Here is a 24,055-nt window from a genome sequence, read left to right as displayed (position 1 = left end):
CCACTTTGTTTTTTAAATTAATTGGCTTTTTTCCTTTTTCCTTTTTCTTTTTCTTTCTTTCTTTTTTTAAAATTTTTTTAAATTTTTTTTTGACAAAGCAGATAACTCAACCAGAAGCCGTTTCATAGCACAGATACAGTGCTGGGCCTGGAGTCAGGATGCCTTGAATTCAAATTTGACCTCAGACACTTACTAGGTATGTGACCCCGAGCAAGTCACTTAATCCTGTTTGCCTCAGTTTCCTTATCTGTAAAATGAGTTAGAGAAGGTAATGTAAACCACTCTAGTATCTTTGCCAAGAAAACCCCCAAAAGGTGCCAAAGCCAACACTGAATACTTGTGATAGCCATTATGTACGTTACGTATGTGGCTTTTATTTTGCATCTCTTCACAAAAGTCTTCCAATGTTTTTGCTGAATTCTTCACATTCTTCTTTCCTTATGACAGTAATAATCATTACATTCATATAAACCCCAGTTTGTCCAGCCATCAATCATTTGTTAAGTTCGTATTTTGTTTCCAGCTTTAAAACAATGCTTCACAAATCCTCAGATACTTTAATTCAATGAAGGAATCCTTTGACAATTTATTTAAAACAACATTATTTGTAGAATAATTTGCAAATTAAGTTAGGGTAGGATCACTATTCTTGCTATAGTGGTTTGGTTCAACTACAAAGATTGAATATTGTTGTATTTAGTTTTTCCTTTAATGAAAATCATTTTGTAGCTATATTTCTACAGGGCAACTCTTAAATTTTAAGCTTGATTAATATAAAACTGCATGAAGACTTTTGGGATATCTGCATAAATCCAGGGTATGTATTGATAGGTTAACTCTAAGATATTTAATGCATTTTGTTGTTATTTATTTATTCCTTTTGGTTCCAACTAAAATCCCACCTTCTACAGGAAGCCTTCCCCAGCCCATCTTAATTATGGTGCCTTCCCTCTGTTATTATTTCCTATTTGTCCTTTATATAGTTTGCTTTCTAAATATGTAGTTACATGTTGTCTCCTCCATTAGACTGTAAGCTCCTTGAAGTACCAGGGACTGTCTTTTGCCCCTTCCGTATCCCTATTATATAACACAGTGCCTGGCATGTGATAAGCACTTAATAAATGTTTATGGATTAATTAATAATTAATTTAAATAAAATTTCTCTTCCAGTCTTTTCCTCTTCAATTTAGTAATAGAAGTACTAATGATGTTTGTTGATTAATTTTCTATCTTGCAACTTTAATGATGCTATTAACCATCTCACAGAATTTTAGTATTCTTTAACTAAACCATCATATTATCTACAAACAGATAACGTTCCTCCTCTTTACCTATGTTTATCCCCTTAATTTCTTTTATCTTATTGTTATTAGAAGTTAGCACTTCTCCCAATTGAGAAATGGTCAAAGGATATGAACAGGCAGTTTTCAGATGAAGAAATCAAAGCTATCTATTGCCATATGAAAAAATGCTCTAAATCACTATTGATTAGAGAAATGCAAATTAAAACAACTCTGAGGTACCACCTCACACCTATCAGATTGGCTAATATGACAATCCTTGCATCAAATAATCATAGTCGAACAATTTGGAACTATGCCCAGAGAGCTATGGGACTGTGCATACCCTTTAACCCAGTAATACCACTGTATCCCAAAGAGATCATAGAAGAGGGAAAAGGACCCACATGTACAAAAATATTTATAGCAGCTCTCTTTGTGGTGAAAAAGAATTGGAAATCAAGGGAATGCCCATCAATTGTTTTTTGTTTTTGTTTTTGGTGAGGCAATTGGGATTACATGACTTGCCCAGGGTCACACAGCTAGTGAGTGTCAAGGGTCTAAGGCCGGATTTGAACTCAGGTCCTCCTGAATCCAGGGCTGGTGCTCTATCCACTGCGCCACCTAGCTGCCCCAATGCCCATCAATTGGGGAGTGGCTAAACAAGTTGTGGTATATGAATGTAATGGAATACTATTGTGCTATAAGAAAAGATGAGCAGGAGGATTTCAGAGAAACCTGGAAGGACTTAACAGGAACTGATACTGAGCAAAATGAGCAGAACCAGGAGAACATTGTACACAGAAACAGCAACATTGTGTGATGATCAACTGTGATAGACTTGGCTCTTCTCAGCAGTGCAATGATCCAAAACAATTTCAAAGAACTCATAATAGAAAATGTTCTTCACATCTAGAAAAAAGAATTGTGGATTCTGAATGCAGATTGAACCATACTGTTTCTACTTCTTGGCTGTTTATTTTTATCTTTTATGAGGTTTTTCCCTTGTGTTCTGCTTCTTCTTTCACAATATGACTAATGCAGAAATATGTTTAATGTGATTATACATATATAACCTATATCAGATTGCTTTCTGTCTTGGGGGTGGGGAGAGGGAAGGGTGGGTGGGAGAAAAATCTGGAACCAAAAATCCTATGAAATCAAATGTTGAAAACTATCTTTACATGTAACTGGAAAATAATAAAATACTTTTATGATTTAAAAAAAAGTTAGCACTTCTAATAATAATAGCTGACAATTATAATAGTGCTTTAAGGTTCACAAAATAAAATACATACAATATCTTGGATGAAGCTCAAAAAACTCCTGTGAGGTAAGTTCCATAGGTATTGATATTTACATTTAACAGATAAGGAAACTAAAGTTCATAGAGAAGAAATAATTTTGCCTAGGCTCACACAGCTAGAAAGTGCTGAAGACTGGATTCAAACCTAGAGCTTTCTTGCCTCCCAGTCTAGCACTGTATCAGCTAATAATGGAAACACTGGGTATCCTCGCTTTGTCTCTGATGTTATTAGGACATATTCTGGTGTTTCTTCCTTATAAATAATATTAGCTTTGGGTTTTAGATATAAATGCTTTTGATCATGTTAAATGTAGGTCCTTTAATTACTAATCTTCCAACTGTGTTTGTTTGTATGAATGTGTTTTAACATAAATTAGAACTTTATTTTATCAAGAACTTCAACAGGAAGCCTTACCTGTACCCCCTTAATTCTGGCATCTTCCCTCTGATAATTATTTACCATTTATCCTATAGATATCTTATCTGTATATATTTTTCCCATGTCTCCCCCATTAGATTGTGAGCTCCTTAAGAGCAGGAACTGTTTTTTGCCTTTCTTTGTATCCCCAGCATTTAGCATGGTGCCTGGTACATAGTAGGTGCTTAATAATTGTTTGTTGGTTGACTGAAATTAGTCACTCATAGAACACTCAGCAGTCAACAAAAGTAGATTTACTTAGTCATAGCAGGAAAAGGATATTCAACAAGGATAGGCATTGAGGACACCTCAAGCTGATTTAGCTAAATGAAGTTCTCTTGCCCAAGTGGTCTATTGCTTTCCACAGAGCCAAACCATCAGAGAGGGTACCTGGTATTCCTAGCAGCAGTTCTGTATTCAGGTGACCTGAGCCTTTAGCCAACCAAATCTGGAGGGTGGGCTCAATGCTCTTTAACAAAAACCTAGCCAAACATGCAGGAGGGAAGGGTTTAAGATAATTGTTCCTACCACAGCACCTCACGCTTATCCCTTACGCATAAGAAGTACTAAATGAATATTTTTTTGACTGAATGAATCCATGAGTGACTTAAGAATGTTAATCTTGGGGCAGCTAGGTGGCGCAGTGGATAAAGCACTGGCCTTGGATTCAGGAGGACCTGAGTTCAAATCCAGCCTCAGACACTTAACACACTAGCTGTGTGACCCTGGGCAAGTCACTTAAGCCCAGTTGGCCAGCAAAAAAAAAAAAAAAGAATGTTAATCTTTTTTCCTTTGTTCTCATAAGGCAGCCTATCCAGAAGCTGATTCATCCCTGCAAAAAGGTTAATTCACGGGAAAAAAAAATTTAAACCACTTCAGTTATTGATACAACAAACATTTCCAAGATGAGGGAAAGCTAGTTATGTTTACTACATCTACTGAATTATTTTCTTCTCAGGTTCAGTAATTGTGCATAAAATAAAAATAAGTTCTAAATCATTTAAAATCTTGATTTTGCAATTTCCTATCCCCATGATGTGTGTGTGTGTGTGTGTTTTTCAAATCTGTCAAGTTATTTTAAAAGACGTCTTTTCTTCCTGACACTTGGCGGATGACCTTGCCTTCTATTTTACAGAAAAGATTGAGTCCATCTGGCAGGAGTTACCTTCCAGGTCACCTCGATATTTAAATGTTACCACATTTATTTGCTCATCCTTCTCAGTAGCATCAGAGGAGGGTGTCCCTTTCCTCTTTTACAGTTAACCTCAGTAACTTTAAAATGTGTCCCAGTCCTAGTGTGTTCCCCCCAGAACACACTGCAATCTTCTCATCTGTAGTTATGTAGCCATTCCGCACCATAAGGAGGGTACAAGATGGGCCAATGCCATCCAACAGAATTTCATTTACCTGTTTTCCAGGCTGTCATCTCTTAGGGTCATTTTATTTCTCAAGTTCTTTTCTTTGTAAGAAAAAAAAAATGTCCCACATTCACTGAGCCTCCAATCTGCCCAAACCAAAGTGAGGAGATGCTTTTGCTAATCGATGGTTCTTCTGCCTAAGAAAACACATGTAAAACTCCTTACTGGCTGATACTTTTGTCTTTTGATCTATAGAATTATAGATTATATAGAGATTATATTATAGAATTATAGTGGGAAAGGAACAGGGGACTATCTAGTCCAAAACCTTCATTTTACAGATAAAGAAACTGAGAGCCAAAATGATAATTGACTTGCTCAGTGCCACACAGGTAGTAATAGACAGAGGTGAGACTTGAACCTGGGTCCTCTGACCCCAAGTCCATTATTTTTCCTACTGTACCACATTTCCATAGTTAAGCTCCTAGATCCCTCCCTGTAACAAATATCCCCAAACCTCCCATCTCACACTTTTTCCCTCTCATTAAGCCCATTTTGAATTATTTTTATGCACTGGAGGAATGTGTAGAACCTCAGCTATTCAACAATTTAATGACTCAAAAACCTCTTTCTATCTTTTATTATTGACAATGGCATTGGGCCAACTAGCTAAAGGACTGACACACCTGAGAAGGAAGGAAGATAAGCCCATTAGATGTGGCTGCTGCCTGATCGGTGTCAGGGGACAGAGATAACTCTAAAAGTCAGCCCCACGACCCCCTCTATTGTCAGGCGGTGGTCACCCCATCTACCAGCTATAAAAGCTGTTGCCTTTCTTCTGTTTGAGGAGAAATGCGCCTCAGAGAATCATGTTGTCTCTATGCCATTTTCTCTTCTTGAGGCAAGTCTTTGACTTCCCTCTTGATCACTTTCTCTAGCTCCCAAATTGTGAAAGAGTGTGTAATTGGTTTGTTTGTTTGGTTGGGTTTTGGGGGGCAGGGCAATGAGGGTTAAGTGACTTGCCCAGGGTCACACAGCTAGTAAGTCTCAAGTGTCTGAGGCCCGGTTTGAACTCAGGTCCTCCTGAATCCAGGGCCAGTGCTTTATCCACTGTACCACCTAGCTGCCCCAGAGGGTAAAATTCTTTAAAGAGGAACCCCACCACCTAATTTCCCTGTGACATTATGGTTTATATCATTTTGTTGCTATCATCTTTTATTCTGAATGACTGGTTATTGTTTTTGTTCTCATACTATATTCATCAGGATGCAGAACTAGAAGGGAAGTCTAACATATCCCATATCGATGATAATTAATTCTCTGCTCCAGTGATGAACAGCTTACTACCTACCAAGGAGGTGGCTTAATGCATTATTAGAGAATTATAGTTATTATTCCAAGGATATTAAGATAAAACATGGTGTCCTCCTGTAAATTCTACTCACTTATCTGAGTTTTGCCCCCTAGAATCAAGCAAGACAAGTTAATCCCTCTTCCACATAAAAAGCATTCAAATATTTAAAAATTGTTACCATATTTCCCAAGTTTTTTTTTTCTTCTCTGGAATAAACATTCCCCAATTCCTTCAGTGATTCTTGTATGGCCTAGTTCTGAGTCATCCCATTGTGCAGCCTTCATATGTATCATTACTAAATTTTATGTAATTAGCTTTAATCCATCGTTCCAGCCCATGGAGATCTTTCTGGAGCCTGATTCTGTCATTCAGTATATTATTTGTCCAGGAGTGTGCTGCTAAATGTTTGGCTCTCCCAAAAAAAGTGTAGTCCTGATACTTAAATTTAATCTGCATTATTAACAATATTCTCTACCATTTTCTTAAACACAATCAACAAAAAAAATAAATCAAGCCCTAATTTGTAGGATCCACCAATTTCTGAGGTATAAGTGTTCACAGTGAAAATTTAACAATCAATTCATTTCCAGGTGCTAGTTAGCTCCAGCATATCCCTGGTTAGATCTCACAGGTTGTTCTTCACTAGGCTTAGCTAGCTGCCAACAAACTCTGGAATGGACTCCAGTTCCTGGGCCTTTGGGGATTTCTCAAGGTCCACACCATCTCTAACCCTCATTCACTCAAGAGGGAGAACAAATACAACCAAGACAAAAAATGGGGTCTCCATGTGTCTCCCAGAGTAAATAAACAGCTGGCCATAGGAGGCTGCTTTCCCTTCTGAATAATGCTCGCCCCTTTTCCACCCAGATGCTTACAGTAGTCCTTATCACCAAGAAAGGAAGACATCTATGAGCCAGTTAGTGACTTTTGTATGTATGCACATCCACTTCCAGCTCAGCAGCCAACCAGCAAGGAGGCTCCTCTTTGCTACACAAGTAGAATAAGCACAGAATTACCTGCATATACTCAGAAATATGAGAAATAAAGAGCAGGGTCTTCCATTATGCAGACTTTGAAGCAGTCTCATCAAGCACACATATAGGCCTCCTATCTATGCTTCCAAAACTAGGTTCTCGTGAGCCAAAAGCTGGGTAATAAGCCCAGGAAGCAGGCTGGGGTCCTAAATGACAAACATGGGTAATTTGCATTTTTACCTGAAACAGAAGGGAGCCACTGAAATTCCTTTTGCCCTTGCCACTAATACAGGACCTTGCATGTAGCAGTCACTTAAAATATGTTTATTGAATAGAATTAGTGTGATGCCCATAGGGAAGGAGAGACAGTTGCATTTTTTTCTCCACCTTGAAATTCTTTGTGCCTATATTGTGCCCTCTGGGAATATGGTGGTTGCTCTTGTGGGTTTGGGAGATTGGTTGCTTTGGGCACTATGAAACTGTTATCAGTAGAATCTCCTTCCTCTGCAGCTGAGATACTACCTTTGTCGGGACAGGGGCTCTGACACTGAATATACCCAGAATTATGGAATTATTAAATCTGGAAAAGACCTCAGAAATCATCTGCTTCTTATAAGCAGACTTTTTTAACCCAGCAGCCCTAGAGTCAACCATCATAAACATGCACTCCAAAGTATCAGTGGATAAGATTTCAGGCATTTTTCTGCTCCTACTCCTAGATGCTGAACATCAGCTGAGAAAGTCCAAATTTGAGCTAATTTCACACACAATAAATTAATGGTATATAACCTCAGCTAGGTCCTCATTGCTGCTTCACAATCCTTATCCTCTTATCCCCCTCAATACAATTCCAAACTTCTTCCTATTTTCTTAATGTTCTCAACCATCCCCCTACCTATTAGAGCTCCCACAAGTGAGCTCCTGGAGAGCAAAGACTCATCTTTTCCCCCCATTTCTTTGTATCCTCATCACTTAGTCCAGTGTCTGACATACAGTAAGAGCTTAATAAATGCTGACTGCATAGTTTAGCAAATCTGTCTCCTCCTTCAGTTTGAGATTGAGTCTAACTAAAACGAACTACTTAAACTCCCTTACTCCATTAAAAAAAAAAAATACGAGTCAACTTTATCATTTCAGAAATGAGCACATCAAAGATGAGCTCCTTTGGGTTGTTGGTGATAAAATATAGTAAAAAATAGTAATTAGATCATTGCATGAGGTACACAGATTCTGTTTCTTTCCCTAAATTATCTCCCCCAAATTTATTCTGAGGTATAAGTTTACAAACTGTCACAGGGGGAGGGGGGAATTGGTGATGGTGGAGGGTCCATAGATATTCCTCTTTAAAGAATTACACCCTTTCACACACAAATCCAATTAGAATAATCTTTTATTTAGGCACTAGAGAAAGGAGAACAAGAGAGAAGTCAAGGACTTCTCTCGAGGGGAGATGGTTCAGAGACATGATGCTCCTTGACCAGGAGAAAGGCAAAAGCTTTTTATAGGTGGTAGATGGGCTGACCAGTTGGGGTGACCACCTGACAATGGAAAGTTCCCTTTGGGGGTAGGGAAAGGCTTGAATGAAAGGTGGTGGTACAGACTTCTGGAGTTATCCCTGTCCCCTGGTGCTGATCAGGCAGCAGCCATGCCTAACAGGCTTATCACCCTTACTTCTCAAGGTGTGTCCTTTAGTATAACTGGCCAATTTAAACTTTAATAGTCCCAAATACCTTGATATGTCCCAACCCCTTATCACAAACTTTACTGACAAAGAAGTAATTTCCAAATTAAGTAATGGGCTGAGGGGGAAAATATATGGAAAAATTATTGTTAATGAATATATTACTTCACAAAGATAAAATTTAATTTGGCCTCTTTTTAGCATTTAGTGTGTAAGAATGGAAATAACATTGACCTAATGGTATTGGGAGAAAAAATTATTCCATATCTTCCTGTTTAAGTGATAAATAAGACTTTTAAATAAAGATATTCAAAATGGGAAGTATAGGAAGATAACCATCTCTCATGTATTTTCATCTACACTACAAAAACTTTAATCCATATTCATTTATCAGTATCCTTCCTACCTCTATCCTGGAACAGGATATTTTTTATTTGATATTTATTCACATTTATAAGTTTAAAATATATATTTATATATGTAAAATCTATTCAAATGATAAGTTTATATAATTCATTTGATGTTTTTCAAATGATAAGTTTAAAGGAAAATAAATCTCATGATAAAGATATTTTATTCTAGAGCATTAAAGAACAGAAGTAACAACATAATTATATTATACTAGGGTTACTCAAAGGAGTATAACACTTTCAAACTAGTTGGATTACCTAAATACCAATATGGGAGCTAGATGGCCTGGTGGATATAGTGCTGGGTATAGAATCAGGATGCCCTGAATTCAAATTTGACCTCAGACACTTATTAGCTGTGTGACCTGGAATCTTGTTTGCCTCAGTGTCCTCATCCCTGAAATGAGCTGGAGAAGGCAATGGCAAGCCATTCCTGTATCTTAGCCAAGAAAACCCCAATGGGGTCATGAAGAATCAAACATGATTGAAAACACCTGAACAACAAAAGTACCAACACCAGCCAAGTGTTTTATGAGTAATCAAAATACAAATATCTGAATCATGAAGAGATTATCTAATCATAGCAGGAGAAGGACACATGATTTTCTTAGGCTAAGTGTTTGATCTAGGAATATCAGATGAGTATCAACTATGATAAACCTATCTATACACCAGCAACTGAAGCCAATAAATTCTACTTACTGAGCCATTCATTCATTACCAGATAGCAAGTACTTGAAGTATTCTTAACCATGTTAATGGGGTTCTGGATTTATACTCTCAACATTGAATAAGAAATTAAGTATAGAAACAACAGTATTTGATGAGTTAAAGACAGTTTAAACATTTGTAATAAACATTTTTATTTACATTTTTGGGTTCCAATTTTTATCCCTCTTTCCCTCCCTCCCCTCCCCTCCCCCTTCCCTGAGGTGGCAAATAATCAGATATGGGTTATACATGTATGATTATGTAAAACATTACCATATTTGTCATTTTGTACAAGAAAACTTGATTAAAAGAAAAAAATGAAAGAAAGTAAAAAATAGCATGCTTCAGTCTGTTCCATCAATATCAGTTCTTTCTTTGGAGGTGGATAGTATGTTTTATCAATGGTCCCTTTGGGGTTTTCTTGGATCATTGTATTGTTGAGAATAGTCAAGTCATTCACAGTTTTTCATCAAACAATACTGCTGTCACTGTGCACAATGTTCTCCTAGTTCTGCTCACTTCACTATACATCATTTCATACAAGTCTTTCCAGACCTTTCCGAAGTTATCCTGCTTGTCATCTCTTATAGCACAATAATATTCCATCACCATCATATACCACAGCTTGTTTAGCCATTCCCCAATTGATGGGCATTCCTTGGATTTCCAATTCTTAGCCACTACAGAAAGAGCTGCTATAAATATTTTTGTTCAAATAGGTCTTTTTCTCTTTTGGGGGATATCTTTGGGGAATAAACCGAGCAGTGGTATTGCAGGATCAAAGGGTATGCACAGTTCTATAGTCCTTTGGGAATAGTTCCAAATTGCTCTCCAGAATGGTTGGGTCTTTTCACAATTCCCCCAGCAGTGGATTAGCAGCCCAGCTTTCCCACATCCCCTCCAACATTAAAAAGCAGTTACTAGGGGCAGCTAGGTGGCGCAGTGGATAAAGCACTGGCCCTGGATTCAGAAGGGCCTGAGTTCAAATCCAGCCTCAGACATTTGAGACTTACTAGATGTGTGACCCTGGGCAAGTCACCTTACCCTCATTACCCCACACAAAAAGCATTTAGTAAGCACCTACTATGTGCCAAGTGCCTTACAAATATTATCTTATTTGATCTTCACAACCACCCTAGAAAGAAGTGTTTTGTTATACCCATTTTATATTTGAGAAAATTGAGACAAACCATAGGTAAGTGATTTGTCCAGGGTTTCACATATAATAAGTATCTGAGTTCAGATTTGAACTCAGATCTTCCTGACTCCAAGTTCAGTGCTCTCTATCCACTGAGCCTTCTAGTTCAAAATTCAATCAGTTCATTTTTTTTCCTATTGTTTCTAGTTGCTCTCTTGGTGTCTACTCAAATGTTTATTCATATAAATTCCCAGCATTGAGGGAATGGGGTCATAGCTTCCTCTGCCAAATGTTGGTACCATTTACTGCTTCTGTATGCTTGAAGACTTTCTAGATCTCATATAACAGGAACATGCTAGAAAGAACTAATCTACTATCCATTTCTACAGAATAAGGAACATTAGTGGTTCTAATTGTAGGTGGTTAAAACAAAGATACCAGAGGACAGTCAAAGATAGTACTTAAATCTATTCTCATTAATACTCTTGTGCTTAGAAATTTTACCCTCAGAGCACACTTGGTTACAATATAAAGGCCACCCGTGTCTGCTATACACAATGCAGGTCTGAGGATCAGAAAACCACCCAACAGATTCAAAAGGGTCATCACAGCATCCATGATTTCAGAGTGGAACATTGGAGAAAGATGCTTTAGACATAGGTCCTCAGACAGAAGAGTGACTGATTGCTAAGGCAACTACTGTTCCACTGTTCAGTACTGTACTCTTTGTGATTCCCTTGGGGTTTTCTTGGCAAAGATACCAGAGTGCTTTATATTTTCTTCTATAGCCCATTTTACATATGAGGAACTGAATGAATTGCCCAGAGTCACATGGCTAGTAAGTATCTTAGGGTGGATTTGAATTCAAAAGATGAGTTTTCCCAATTCCAAGTCCAGTGCTCTATCCACTGCACCACCTAGCTGCCATTGTTAAGGCAAATGATGCTGTTAAAATAATGTTCTTTGTGAAATACATTTAAATGATATTAATTCTCTCCTTCATCTGCTTTCAAAATCTCCAGTCTCATTAGAAATTTCCAAACCATAGTAGTACCATACTCCAAGACCAGCAGCAGCTCCTCTTTCCACAAACCATTTTCCCATCTGGTCAATTTAAACACTTTTTGATGGTTCAAAGACTGCTTCTTTCAATCCTTGGGCATTTTTTCTATGCTTGGTCATAAATCTTTGTGCATCCCTGTTGTAGAGTAAATAGCTCTGATGTATCTTTAGAACAGAATTATTCCAAGTAGGTGAAGTCTGGGAGAAAGAGTCCTGTGAATTCAGAGACACATTATACTTGTTGCCAGCATGATGTTACAGCAGGTTCAACAGTTATTTATGAGGTGCCCTGCTGGTCATCTTGACAGTGGAGCTTGTTAGAAGCCCACACCCTGGGCTCACTGCCCTTGCCTCTTCTTTCTCTCACCATAATGACCTATTCTCCCTTTCCTCTTTAGTCCATCAGATCTGACTCTTTACCAAGACTAATTCCTCTGCCTTGAACCTTATCCCTATTATTTGCTCCAATAGTCTTCTTCTCCCATGCATCTTTATCTTTTCCCTCTTTCCTTCTACTGCATTTTTCTCACCTGCCTATTATATTCCTCAATCCTAAAAAAAAAAGTAAGCTTCTCAATCCTCTTTCACCTAGCTATCATCCCATTTCTCTTTTACAACTAAGCTTGAAAAAAAAAGTCATTTACATTGGATGCCTCTATTTCGAAACCCACTTTTCTCAATTACTTGCAACCTGGCTTTTATCATCACTGTTGTACTAAAATTTATTTTTTGAAATTAATCAGTGACCTTCTACTTTGCAAATTTGATGGCCTATTTTCTGCCCTCATTTTTAATCTTTCTGCAGCAGTTTTCATGTTGGCCCACTACCCTCTTTCATTCTCTCCTCCTTTGACTTCTGAGAAAACATGACCTCTCAATCCTCCTCTTACTCATCTTTCTTCACTGAGTCTTCATTGTCTTCCTATCCATTGATATGAGTTTCCACACAAAATCTGTTCCTAACTTTTGTGACTCTATTTTCTGTCCCAGAGGCTGAACTCTCCTAGATGGTGACTGATGGCTAGATGACTTTTGCGGGGGTGGGGTGTGTGTGTGTGTGTGTGTGTGTGTGTGTGTGTGTGTGTGTGTGTGAAGGGGCAGGGAAATTCCGATATGCTTCACTTCACTCACAGCTCCCCAGATTTTTCCTCCTCCTGGACAACTACCTCCTTTTCCTAGAGAAACCCCTGCCCTAGAGTCCCCCACTTCTGACTTGTGAATACTTACACAGATCATTGGATCAGAGGGAGTTACAGCCATACTTCATGCCTCAACTCTCCAGATATCTTCTCAGCAATCATCTCCACTCTGCTTTCTATATCCATTCTTGTGTTTCCTTCCTCCATTAGATGTAAGATCCTTGAGGGTAGGAGCTATTTTGCATCTGTTTGTATCCCTCGTGCTTAACAAAGTGCTTTAACCCTGGTAAGTGTTTAATAAATGTGTTATCTATCTGTCCTTCAGCAATCTCATTCAGTCTTTTAGCTTTAACTACCACTTTCTTGCAGATGAATGATTGAATGAATGAATGAATGAATGAAAAAGTATTTATTAAGTGCTTACTACCTGCCAAGCACTGTGCTAAATGTCAGAGGATTCAAAACATAGGGGATTCATTAAGCAATTTAACTTTTAAAAAGACATACAGAATGTAGAACCAAGCACCTGTAATGGAATATTAATATAAAACATGGCAGAGTCCTATAAGAATAATGTCAATAGCACAGAAACTCAGAATGAAATGAGACTAGGGCAGAAAAGTAAAGGCAACAAAAAGGATTTATAAAACACACTGGGGCAAATAGATAGGAAATAACAGACAATGGAGAGATGATGTTGCTGCTCAGTTCTATTTTTTGCTTCTGTTTTCTCTGCCAAGAATCATGAGCATTAGACTGAAAAGGACAGAATAAACAGGGAAAGTGACTTAATTTCTGTCTACCTCAGTTTCCTCATCTGCAAAATAGAGAGAATAATAGCATCTACCTCCCAGAATTGCTGTGAGGGTCAAATGAGATTAGTGGAAAGTGCTTAACATAGTGCATAGCACATAGTGGGGTGCTATATAAATGTTAGCTATTATTATTAAGAGGGGATTAAAATCCAACATAAAGAAGGGAATATTAAGAGAGTACCTGGCTGCTCTTGAAGAGTTCAATTGACCATGGAGATTGGAACTGAAACCCAGGGTATTTAAAAAATTTGTGTATTGTGATTGATGAGACTCTGTCAGAAACTAGTGAAAGATGGTAGAAAATGGAAGAGTTGCCACAGGAAGAGAGAAAGGCAAGGGCTGTTCTAATAACAATACTAATAATTTGTATATAACACCTACTATATGTGAGCCACTGTGCTAAGTGCTTTACAAATATCTTATTTGATCCTCACCACAGCCTTGCAAGGTAGGTGTTGTAATTATCCCCATTTTACAGAGGGGGACACTGAAGCAGACAAAGGTTATGTGACTTCCCCCTGGGTCACAGGGCTAGTAAGTGTCTGAGGTTAGATTTCAATTCATCTTCATGACCTCACACTTCACTCTATCCACTGCCATGTAATTATAATCATTAAGTTCTCAAAAGGCTATATCACTGGGCCAAATCTAATAGAATGAAATTTAATAGGTATAAATGTAACATCTTATGCCTCTATATGTAGGTTTTGTTTTTTTTTAGTGAGGCAATTGGGGTTAAGTGACTTGCCCAGGGTCACACAGCTAGTAAGTAGTAAGTGTTAAGTGTCTGAGGCCGGATTTGAACTCAGATACTCCTGACTCCAGGGCCAGTGCTTTATCCACTTCGCCACCTAGCTGCCCCTATAGGTTTTTTAAAAAATCAGTTTTATAAGTATAAAAAGAGAGAGCCATAGCTAATCAGTAGTTTGTCTGAAAAAGACCTGGCTTTTTAGTGGATTACAAATTCATCAGTCAGCAGTGTGAGTGATATTACAGCAAAGATAGCTAATGCAACCTTACTGCAACATTAAGAAATGCAAAATAATCAGGATTTAGGGAGGTGATCATTTCACCAGCCTTTGTCCCAATCAGACCACAAATAGAGTAGTATGTTCAACTTGGAGGTCTACAAATTAGAAAACAAGTTGAAAAAAAGTTAGAAAGGGTTCAAATGAATATAATGATGAAGGGTTTTTATATCATGCTATACATGACAATCAAATGAAAGAACAGGGATGTTTAGCTTAGAGTAGGAGTCCCCAAACTTTTTTTTCAATCATGCACTCTTATTAGTATATTTTCTTCTTGGTAGGTAAGGGAGATGGAGCAGTTGGGTGCAATTTTCCCCAATGTACCTGTGTAGCTACTGCTGTGGGTACATAGTCAATCAATTAACAAACATTTATTAAGCACTATGAAAAACACTGAAGATAAAAAGAAAAAAATAAAATCAGTCCATGCCCTAGAGGAATTCTAATCTAGGAGATGACATATATTTGAAACATAAACTATAAATACAAAATAGGTGGAAGGTAATTTTAAGAGGTGATGGCACAAGCAACTAAGTGAACCAGGTTTGGGGCAGGTTGTAACAGCCCTGAAGAGTTGATGCTGGGCTCAGAAGGAGGAAAGGTAGGAGTTTCCACAGAAGTGGAAAGGGGTACACTGGTATTGTGTTGGGCTATAAGGGATGAAGGATAGATATGGGTATGTTGGTGACAAGCCTCATGATTGGATGTTGTGGGATGTGATGCCCACTCTCTGATTGGCTGGCCAATTATTATACTTCTGGGGATCATGCCATAGCCCACAGTTTTGAGACCACAGGACTAAGGAAGACTTCATAGGAGGAGAAACATGGAGATGTGCCAGCAATCTTCAAGTATTTGCAGGGTTGGTATTTGGAAGAGGGATTAAAACTTGTTCTTCTTGGCCCCAGAGGCAGAACTAGATGTAATGGCAAGAAGGTTGGAGGATAGATTTAGTCTTGATGAAAGGAAAACCTTTCTACCAGTTAGAGCTAAATAAAGTGGAATGGGCTATCTTGGGAAGTAGTGGATTCTTCCTTACTTGGGATCCTCAAGTAAAGGCTGAAAGACCCCTTTTCAGGGAGGTTGGTGGAGGGGATTTGTGTTTAGGAATAAGTTGGATCAGTTGGCCTTCAAAGTCCTTTCCAACTATGGGATCCTGTGATTCTATAAAAGGGAATAGGATTTGGATCTAGAAAAAATGTATTCAAAGCCTGATTCTTCTATTTATTGGTACTTGACTATGGGAAAATCACTTCTATTCTTAAGTTTCCATTTCCTTGTCTGTAAAATGGATGGAATGGTCTGGATTACCTTTGAAGTCTTTTCTAACTCTAAAATCTTCTAAATGATTTGTTTAAGGTCACATAGCTTATTAATGACAATTAGTTTGCCAAGAAAACCCCAAATGGGGTCAATAAAAGTCAGATACAACTGAAGATGACCAAACAACAAACAACAGGATCAAACCCAGGCATTTTGACTGTCAGTCCAGGGCCCTTTCACTACACATATTGCTTCTGAGCTTATTAGTTAATTTTTCTATTCTTGTCCAGCTGTAAGGAGAATTCTCTTATAGTTTCACTTCAATATATCTCCCCTTAATCCACAGGTTAGGGGTAGAAAACATATAATTACACTTCTTAAAACTTCCATTCTAACATGTAGTTAGTCAATCAGCCATCATTCTTCTACCTAATCTCAAGTAACAATTATTTAAATTAAGAATGAGAGATACATTTTTGGTCATGACCAGTGCAAGGATTTGTTTTGCTTGGCTATGCATATTTGTTAGAAGGTTGTGGTTTCCTTTATTAGAAATAATGGGGTGAGTTGGAAGAGATCAAAAAATAAATGTTTGTTAATTGAAAAAAAATAAAAGGTAAAAACCTCAGAAAAGCATATTTATTTAAGTCATTGGTCAAAAGAAAAAAAATCATGCAAAACAAAACAAGTAACTGATTCTTTGTAGAAGAATTTCAAGTCAGCCAATGGCTGATAGAATTTTTCTTGGGATTAGAGGAATGCTTGCTAGGAAACTGAGTGGTTACAAGTGTAGATTCAGTCATCCATGGAAGCCATGTTGGACAGTTACTGAAGCATGGCAGGAATCAATGTTTAGCATTTCAGGTAAATGCTAAGGAAAATGTGCTTAACAAGAAGAGAAATTAGATTAATTTGATGTAGCTCCAAAGGACAGAGTATCAATGAATGGATTTTCAGTCAATCTAATAATCATAATCATAATAAACAGCTAATACTAACAAAGTATGTTGAGGTTTGCAAAGCATTTTATATTCATTATGCATTATTTTTGTATTAATATTGTGTATAGATAATATTCTTCTACTAGACTATAAGCTCCTTGATGGCAAAAAACATGTTTTATCAAGTTTCTGGCTCTTCTACCACCTAGCACAGTGCTCTTGCTGGCATCAGGAGAGAATCATAAAATACCAGAAATGAAAGTGTTCAAAATTCCTGTCTAGGAATTTATGTATATTGAATTAATCTGAAGATAATGAAATTATTTATCTTTTGATATTAAAATTAAGTAAGGTTCTCTCTCCAACAGATTCAAATGAAATTAGAGATTGAAAAAACTAAGTGTGACATTTGCCATCATTTTCTAGATTTGGGGTTCCATCCCTCAGGTATTTTCTTCAGGGTAAATACTTTTAAGATACTTGACCACTAGGTATATAGTGACAATTTGGTTGTGGTCTTGTGATCCAAAAATCTAGTTCAGTTGAATTTCCATCCACAGAGGTAATCTTGATTATAAGCATCAGTCATTGAATTTCATCTTCTGGAAAAAAAAGTATAACCCCAAGGCAGGGAGGGAATAAGTGTTTATATAGTGCCTACTATGTGGCAGGCACTGTGCTACCCACTTTTTACAAATATTATCTCATTTGATACAAAGGGCAAAGAAAAGGGCTTTCCTACTCTTTAGAAAATTATCTTTGACCTAGGAACCCAGAATTGCCTATCCTCTTGAATTCATTCCTAAAGCTACCTCCAAGGCTGGATATATCTCTCTCAGGACAAATGTTAAGTCAACTATGACTAGGCATGTTTCTAGAATCTCTGGAAGTTTCCAGGGGAGTTCTAGTCCATGCTTCTTGGAATAGGCCTGATAGGTTTATTCCCAGGCATGCTTCAATTTCTACTTCATTAGCATCATAAATCAAGAGCTTCGAGGGATTTTAGAAGCAAAGGTATTTAATTTTAAAAGAATAGCAAGGTAAATAACAAGGAAATTGTATTCATATTCCATAGATTCCCAACCTTTACAGGGAGAAGAAACATATGTAGGAAATACACATAGGATAGGGAACATATATAGCCTGGACAATTCACACTCTTATGGTTCTGTCTCAGATGGAACACTTCTCTGCCTCTGAATCTACTATCTGTTACTTCATTGCAGAACTGCTGGTATCATCTACTAATTTGGTGATATCTCCTGGGCTGTCTTCTCTTTTGTACTGCCTTCTGATAATTCTTCACTGAATTATAGCTGTGTGAGCTCTGTCCTAGAGTTAAGTGGTCAGAGTTCTTTTGGGAAATAGTCAAGCACTAGTTTAGCTCTTTTGTGAGTCAAACTCATAGTTGCACCCAGTCAGCCACTAAAGGCTGTTATGTCAAGTCTGTTTTTTTTTTAATAGCTTTGTTTTTGCCTCAGCAATCATATCGTGCTTGTTATTTGGATGAGAAAATTCCTTTCAACTACCATCATGCTCCCAGTAACAAGCACTGTCTATACAGATTTCTCTGGAATAATATTTGAATAAGATTGGAGCTGGCAGCCTTTGTCCTACATTCCTGTAACTACACCCAAATCATAACTTTCTGTACAGGTGTTTTGGCAGGGAGGCAGTTTTTAACACAGAGTGTATCTGGAAAAGATATGATCATGTGAAATGGAGATTGACTACCAAAAACCAAACTCTGTCAAACTCTGTCTCTTGTTTAAAAAAAAACAACACTACCACAAATATATTCTTATGGGTACACATTCTTATGGGCTTTAATTTAATTGCTATGAGCATGGCCTCTTTTTACACAAGCTAGGAGAAGAGATTGGCACAGAATTCTAAAAGTCTAGTTGGTATCCTCAACCAGTCCCAAGCATTGAAGTTATTATGCTGCTAATAGAAAAGTGAACAAAGAGCTCTTGTTATAATACTTTGAAAATGTGGAAATAGTTACTATTTCACTTTAAAAAAAAAACTAGGAGATTTTCCCTCTTTTAGGATGAAATTGAAATAAGGCCTCCCAACTACAAACTATTCTGATTGTTTTAACTGGTGATATTGTTGTTAATCCTGTACTGTCTCTATTTTTTTCATCCCTTGGGAATATCTGAAAGCCTGACTTCTTTTCATCCAACTGGTTGTAATCACCTTAATAAGTGTTTGGTCCATCATTGCCAATTTGATGGAAGAAACATCAGTACTGTTACACTGGAAGATTATCTGAGTCAAAGCAAGCCAAAGATCCCATTTCATTTCAACTAAAATTTAGATATGTGGGTATTGCTGATAATGTTCCTAACAGTAGTGCTATCTGTAGGTATATGGGTGAGACTGAAAAAACTAAGTGTGATATTTGCCATTATTTTATATGTTTGGGGTTTCAAGGCCATCTCTCAGAGGCTTCCATATTTCTTTCAAGGCAAATATTTGTAATTAAGATACTTGACCACTAGGTGTTTAGTGATGATTTGATTGTGGCCCTTGTGGTCCAAAAATCCAGTCATCTTAAGTGTGATTAACCAAGAGAAGGTATTTAATATTATTTTCTAGTTGTTTGTGGTTTTCCCCCCCAAAAAAACCACCTCTTTAAAAACAATTTGATCATAGATAGTAATGATTTTAATCAATTCCTGGGGATGATGATATATAATTCAGAGTATGATGAACACTAATTGACAAAATCCTTTCTACCTGCTTCCCTTCTCCTGCCCCCATTTTCAACCTCATCTACCTCGAGCCTACTTCTCCAGAGTCTATATCATCCTTTGTCTTATCATTCTCACCAGGACACCTGATATATTATTTTTTTTTCTTTTGCAGGGCAATGAGGATTAAGTGACTTGCCCAGGGTCACACAGTTAGTAAGTGTCAAGTGTCTGAGGCTGGATTTGAACTCAGGTTCTCCTGAATCCAGGGCTGGTGCTTTATCCACTTCGCCACCTAGCTGCCCCAACACCTTATATATTAATGACAACCCTCCTTTCATCCTGAATCTCTTCATCTCACACTTGTTCCATTTTTTGGTGCTCCTGGTGCATCATGGGAGCCTAACTTTCTCCTTGGTTAGCTTCTTCACTTTCTCATTTCACAGTAAGCCATGGGGGAGTAAACTTGTTCCTTGATACTTCAGCATGCTTTCAGACCTTCCCTCTGCTCCTAACATTCTGTAATCTCTCTCTGTTTGAGATTCACTTTACCTCACTGTATTACCAAATCCAGGTCATTGTGACCATGATATAAAACCTCTAGGTCATTCTCCCTGCACTCATACCTGAACCCTCCACTATACATGTTGATGTTACTCCAAATGTCTTACACAACCAGTCCAACAACCTTGTCAGCTCCCTTAACCTACACCTTTATTCCACTCAGCCATTGATAGGAATGGTGACATCTTTTTTGCCATTACCCACAACTATGATACCTCCATGATCTCTAATTCTAAAATTATTCTCGCTTATCATAATCTATTCTTTCTTTTCATTATCCACTCTGCCTTATTCTTCCTATTGTCCTTATAATGACCCCTGGTCCCTTCATCCCTTTCTGGTCTCCTACTTTATTACCTTACTCTGGACCCAGTTTTTTTTGTTTGTTTGTTTTATTTTGGTTTGGTTTTTTTAGTGTTTTGACCCTATAACTGATCAATTCATTAAGCACACACCCAGCGATTTGTTGGTAAATATTTAACAACTGTCTCTCCAAAAAAAATGTACGTATGACACACTTTTAAGATTAATTTGCATTATTAACATTTTCTCTATCACTTTAAGTCTAGACAGTAAACAAAACAACAATTCAAGCTCTGATTTAGAGAATCTGCCAATTTCCAAGATGCAAATGCTTACACTAGAAATTTTAAAATGGCTCCCAGAAGCTAGTTCAAGCTGGCTCCCATACACTTGTTCCTATACCCCCAAATACTTTGCCTCCTTGTCGTACTGTTATAGATAGATATCCTACCTATCCTCAACACTGGTTCACCCACACTACCTTTGTATATGCCTTTATTTGGGCATGTTATTTTTCCCTAGAGAAAATTGGGATAATTTTATTTTTCCTCTCTGCATTCCCAGGGCCTAGCACATATGAGGTGCTTAATAAATGCCTATTGAGTGACTGAGCTTCCTTTTCTACTCCTGGAAAAGATTTGGTAATGGGTGGAGGGAAGCATGATAGCTGTCGTTAAGTATTTGAAGGGCTACTATATAAAAGATGGATTAGACTCATTCTTGGCTCCTGGGCTAGAACTAACACAGATGTATGGAAGTTGCCAAGGAGCAAATTTAGGTTTAATGTGAGGAAAAACTTCTTTGTCATTAAAATTGCCTTGAGATACTCTCACATTTACTCACTTTTTCGCTTCCTCAAATATCCAATACCTGGCTCACATTCTTCCTCTTCGATCCCTCTCTGTCATCTTCAATCTCTCCCTTTTCTGGCTTCTTTCTTGCTGCCTACAAATATGCCCAGGTCTCATTCATCCCAAGGAAACACACATTTAATCCTATTATCCCATCAAGGTATCATCCTCTATCTTGCTTCCACAGTACTGTCAAGCTTCCAGGAAAAAAAAAAAGCTGTCTACTCTTACTTCTTCCATTTCTTTACCACCTAATCACTCTTCAACCCTACATAATTAGACTTCTGAACCTGCTACTTTCTTCATTGGGACTCTGAATCCCAATGGTTTCATCAATATTTACCTGGATTCTGAAGAAACAACAAGAAATTCTATAACTAGCAATTTTGACTCCTGAAGGCAAACAACATAAAATGACACTTGGGGCAAGGAGAAGTAAACATATCCTCAAATCAACCATGAGGAAACACCCTAACATGGGCTTCACTGGGGGGAAAGAGAAGAGACATCCAAACCAGTCCCTGAAGGAGATTGTGGGACACTGTGAGGTCACTTTTGGGAATACTGACACTTATGAATGGCCTGAATAGAGTTGTGACAGGGATGAGTTTTCTTAATAGGTTGCCAATGGGATGGGGGGAGGGGAGGCATGAGAAGAATTGAGACAATTGATAGCTTCCAAGTTTAATCATTCTTGTTAGAACTTCACGGAAAGAGTAAGAAGTATGCCTAGAATATAACAAATTTCTTAATTGTACAATTTCTTAAAATTATATAAAATTTTATGCCCTCTTTATTTTGATGCATGATGGCAAAGCCCCAGTAGTCCATCCTAGTTACAACTCTGTTAACAAGGTGCCATGAGAAAAAGGCAGGATTAGGAATCAGTGCATCTAGATTTAAACACTGACTCTGTGATTTAATATCTATATGGCTTCCTCCAAGTCACTTAACCTCTCCAGGCATCAGTTTCTTCATTTGCAAAATGAGAGGATTGAGCTAGATGATCTCTAAAGTCCCTCATAGCTCTCTAAAGCTTTAATCTGTGATCTTACTATAATAGCCTACTAACTGGCTTCCCTGCTTCTAGACTCTCCTCTCCCCAATCCATCCTCCATAGAGCTGACAAAAAGAATTTTTTGAGGGCACAGCTCTAACCATATCATTCTCTCAAAAGCTTTCAGTGACTTCCCATTGCCTCAATGTATACAACAAAATCTCTTTAGCATCTCTCTCTGCAATCTGGCTCCAAACTACATTTCCAGCCTCGTTTCCTATTCCTTCCCTTAATGCACACTACTGAACTCCTGATATTTCCAAAACTTTACATCCCATCTGCCATCTCAAAGTATTTGAAACAAGATGTCCCCTATTCCTGGAATTTCCTCCCTTCTCATCTCTGTCTCTCAGAATCATTATCTTCTCTCAAGATTCAGATCATACGTTACTTTTCTTAAAATCTTCCCTTAGCCAGCCGGTTGTTAATGCTCTCTCATTCCTCAAATTATCTTATGTTTACTTATGACTATATATGGCATGGAAGGAAGGTAGAAGAATATGGGAGCTATCACCTCTTAAAATATCAAGAAATTGGGTGTGAGAAAAGCAAGTTTACAGAAAGTTTGGTGAAAGATCTAGTTAAACTGAATCATTCCAAGGGCATATAAGAAAAAAATTTTGTTCATCCTTCATTCTCAAAGTGGACCAATGACATCACAAGGGTGATATCTTGACTTGCATGTAAATTGGATTTAAGTGAGAAAAAAGATGAAAGAGAACAACCAAGAGATTAAAAATGGAAATGATCTGTAAAGATTTCTGTTACAAACTCTTATCTCTCTTAGTGATAGTGGAACCATCACATTTAGATTCTAACATGACAGTTGCCATGATGTGACACTAAAGAGAATAAAGATGGGAGAAATGAATGGACTAGGCCAAGTAAAAAAGCCAGTATTTATGTGTCACTTTAAGGTTTCTGAGGTGCTTTACAAATATCTCATATGATCATCCCAACAACCCTGAAAGAATTGTACTGTTATTATATCCATTTTACAGATGAGGAAATTGAGGCAAACAGAGGTTAAGTGACTTTCCTAGGGTCACACAATTAGTAAGTATCTGAGGCTGGATTTCAACTCAGATCTTCCTAACACCAGGTCCAGCACTCTATCTACTCTTAAAGGAGACATGATTTTGAAGACATTGTAAAATGAACTGGAGAAGGAAATGGCAAACCACTCTAGTATCTTTGCCAAGAAAATCCCAAATGTGGTCACAGAGAGTTGCATATGAATGAAAATGACTGAACAACAATAAAAAGTGATTAAGAAAATATCGATAAGTACCAACCTACATGCTTACTTTCACATTTCTACAAAATCTCTATGAAAATAATTTGCCAATGTACCAAGGGAATCTTTGAGGAAGTTGTGAGAAAAGAACAGAAAGGGAAGACTCAGTCTTTTGCAAATTATATTCTATAATACACTCCATCTTTATGGTTGTGTTATTGTTGTTGTTTGTCCTTTGTTCTTGAAAAGGACCATGACAGATATCCTGACTTGCAATGAATTGTATTTAAGGGAGGAAAGGCTGTACAAAGTAACCAGCCTCACTTTCTCCTTTGGAGCCATCTGGATCCAGTGGCAAGGTATATTATCAGGATGGCTGGAGGTGGCCCCAGATGTTTAAGACAATTGGAGTTAAGTGACTTGCCCAGGGTCACACAGCCAGTAAGTGTCTGGAGGTCAGATT

Source organism: Dromiciops gliroides, chromosome 2 (genome assembly GCF_019393635.1).
Source record: "Dromiciops gliroides isolate mDroGli1 chromosome 2, mDroGli1.pri, whole genome shotgun sequence".
Lineage (NCBI taxonomy): Eukaryota > Metazoa > Chordata > Mammalia > Microbiotheria > Microbiotheriidae > Dromiciops > Dromiciops gliroides.
The sequence above is the reverse complement of the archived record's forward strand: the minus strand, read 5'-3'. Positions refer to the sequence as shown.